This window comes from Urocampus carinirostris, chromosome 16 (assembly GCF_059441175.1).
Source record: "Urocampus carinirostris isolate Australia breed hairy pipefish chromosome 16, RoL_Ucar_1.0, whole genome shotgun sequence".
Lineage (NCBI taxonomy): Eukaryota > Metazoa > Chordata > Actinopteri > Syngnathiformes > Syngnathidae > Urocampus > Urocampus carinirostris.
In genome coordinates this window covers 24,848,090-24,851,333 of record NC_142364.1, presented here as the reverse complement: position 1 = coordinate 24,851,333, position 3,244 = coordinate 24,848,090, and positions in this window count along the sequence as shown.

Sequence of the window (3,244 nt, the reverse complement as noted above, 5' to 3'; positions counted from 1 at the left end):
GTTTTTGGGCCTACTCCCGCTCGCTCCTTAGTCAAGGGAGTGTTGGATTCTCGGTTCCCCCTTTTTTCTTTTTCCGACAGGTATTGATAAGACCTTATTGAGATGGTCGGTCGGACAGGACAGTTGCTTCTTTCCCTTTTGCTGCAGTTTCTCATTACGCCCTTATGGTTTCGTCATTTCTCTGGGGGGACTTATCCCAGTACCCATTCGTGATGTTTTGTTTGTCACACTGGATGGGGCCAGCCCATAACCATCACTGGGTTTGAATGTCTTCCCTTCAACAGCCATTACTTGCACTTATTCATTCGGGGTGTTCCCCATAGGTGGGGCGGGGCCCCCCCCCCACCTTTCCTGCAAGCCGTACTGCTTTTGCGCTCAGGTCAGCCCCTGCGCTTGGCAGCCATTACTTTGCTTTTCTAGGCCCGAGCGGGCCCCCGTTCCCGCCTTTTCCTCCTTCGCTCCGGCTTACTTTCCATTCCGTATGTTTGCATCGTTTGTATATCTCATCTTTTGCTCTTTATCTTTACGCACCAATTTGGGACTCTTTGGAGTGGTGATTGCCCCATTCCTCTATCGTGTTTTGCCTTTCAAAAAGCATTTCACCATCTCGGTTGAGGAAAGGAGGGTTCTTCTGCTCAAGATCATTGCCACTTTCTCCAGCTCCTTTCCTTTGACCCCTATGGCTTTTAGGGCGTCAAAGTTACTTGCGGGCCATTTCCCTCTTGCTCCCATTGGGAAGCCCATCACCTCCACCTGCTGGGCTCCCAGGAGTCTGCCAACGCTCTCCCTCGTTGGGTCATAATATTTGACTTTGAACGCCGGGCCCTCAAGTTCGGGGCCCTCTAGCGGATTTTTGAGGTACTGCACTCCCATTGGAAATGCATTGGCCATAGGAATACATGGGCGCTCCGTCCACTACAATGTAATTCCCTCACAATATCTGCCCCCGCGTGGCCGCGCGATGCTACTGCTGCCCCGTTGGGAATGAATGGGCCTTTCGGAGGCTATAAATCCAGCGCCGCTGCATGGATTTTGGCGGTACTGCGGCTGTCGCTGAAAATACATGGACCCGTCTGAATGAATGGGCCTTTCGGAGGCCATAAACTCAGCGCCTCTGCATGGATTTTGGCGGTACTGCGGCTGTCGCTGAAAATACATGGACCCGTCTGAATGAATGGACAAAATATAAATCAGACACTACAGAACACAAGCATAATCCAAGATTACAAAATCATCTCAGCCTTTAAAAGAAACAAAAACCTGAAAGACTACTTAGTAAAAAGTAAATTACCAGAAATCAACATAACACAAACGCAGGGCCCCACATTCTACAAACAAGCCACCACAGTTAGGAACACCGTCACCAACACAAACTACCTAATTAAACAAACAATCACACCTACTAGGGAAAACTGAAAATACATGGACCCGTCTGAATGTATGGGCCTTTCGGAGGCCATAAACTCAGCCAGCGCCGGGCCAGTGTTTGGGGTATTGTGCCCGCCACTAGTGGCTGAATACATAATAATAATAATAATAATAATAATAATTCCCTTGTATTGTCATTCTGTGTAACAATGTACACAGAACGAAATGTCGATTGCACTGGGCTAGTGTTGAGGGAACGTCGGGCCCTCAAGTTCGGTGGCTTGGAGCGGATTTTTGAGGTACTGCACTCCCATTGGAAATGCATTGGCCATAGGAATACATGGGCGCTCCGTCCACTACCATGTAATTCCCTCACAATATCTGCCCCCGCGTGGCCGCGGGATGCTACTGCAGCCCCGTTGGGAATGAATGGGCCTTTCGGAGGCTATAAATCCAGCGCCGCTGCATGGATTTTGGCGGTACTGCGGCTGTCGCTGAAAATACATGGACCCGTCTGAATGAATGGGCCTTTCGGAGGCCATAAACTCAGCGCCTCTGCATGGATTTTGGCGGTACTGCGGCTGTCGCTGAAAATACATGGACCCGTCTGAATGAATGGGCCTTTCGGAGGCCATAAACTCAGCGCCTCTGCATGGATTTTGGCGGTACTGCGGCTGTCGCTGAAAATACATGGACCCGTCTGAATGAATGGACAAAATATAAATCAGACACTACAGAACACAAGCATAATCCAAGATTACAAAATCATCTCAGCCTTTAAAAGAAACAAAAACCTGAAAGACTACTTAGTAAAAAGTAAATTACCAGAAATCAACATAACACAAACGCAGGGCCCCACATTCTACAAACAAGCCACCACAGTTAGGAACACCGTCACCAACACAAACTACCTAATTAAACAAACAATCACACCTACTAGGGAAAACTGAAAATACATGGACCCGTCTGAATGTATGGGCCTTTCGGAGGCCATAAACTCAGCGCCGGGCCAGTGTTTGGGGAATTGTGCCCGCCACTAGTGGCTGAATACATAATAATAATAATAATAATAATAATAATTCCCTTGTATTGTCATTCTGTGTAACAATGTACACAGAACGAAATGTCGATTGCACTGGGCTAGTGTTGAGGGAACGTCGGGCCCTCAAGTTCGGTGGCTTGGAGCGGATTTTTGAGGTACTGCACTCCCATTGGAAATGCATTGGCCATAGGAATACATGGGCGCTCCGTCCACTACCATGTAATTCCCTCACAATATCTGCCCCCGCGTGGCCGCGGGATGCTACTGCAGCCCCGTTGGGAATGAATGGGCCTTTCGGAGGCCATAAATACAGCGCCGCTGCATGGATTTTGGCGGTACTGCTGCTGTCGTTGAAAATACATGGACCCGTCTGAATGTATGGGCCTTTCGGAGGCCATATACTCAGCGCCGGGCCGGTGTTTGGGGAATCGTGCCCGCCACTAGTGGCTGAATCCCGGGCTAGTGTTGGGGGACTTGTGCCCGCCAATAGTGGCTGAATCCCGGGCTAGTGTTGGGGGACTTGTGCCCGCCAATAGTGGCTGAATCCCGGGCTAGTGTTGGGGGACTTGTGCCCGCCAATAGTGGCTGAAATCCGCGCCGGTGTTTGGGGAAATGTGCGCGTATTATCGGGCCGGTGTTTGGGGAATTGCGCGCGTATTATCGGGCCGGTGTTTGGGGAATTGCGCGCGTATTATCGGGCCGGTGTTTGGGGAATTGTGCGCGTATTATCGGGCCGGTGTTTGGGGAATTGTGCCCGCCACTAGTGGCTGAGAACTTGGCTAGTGTTGGGGGACTTGTGCCCGCCACTAGTGGCTGAAATCCGGGCCGGTGTTT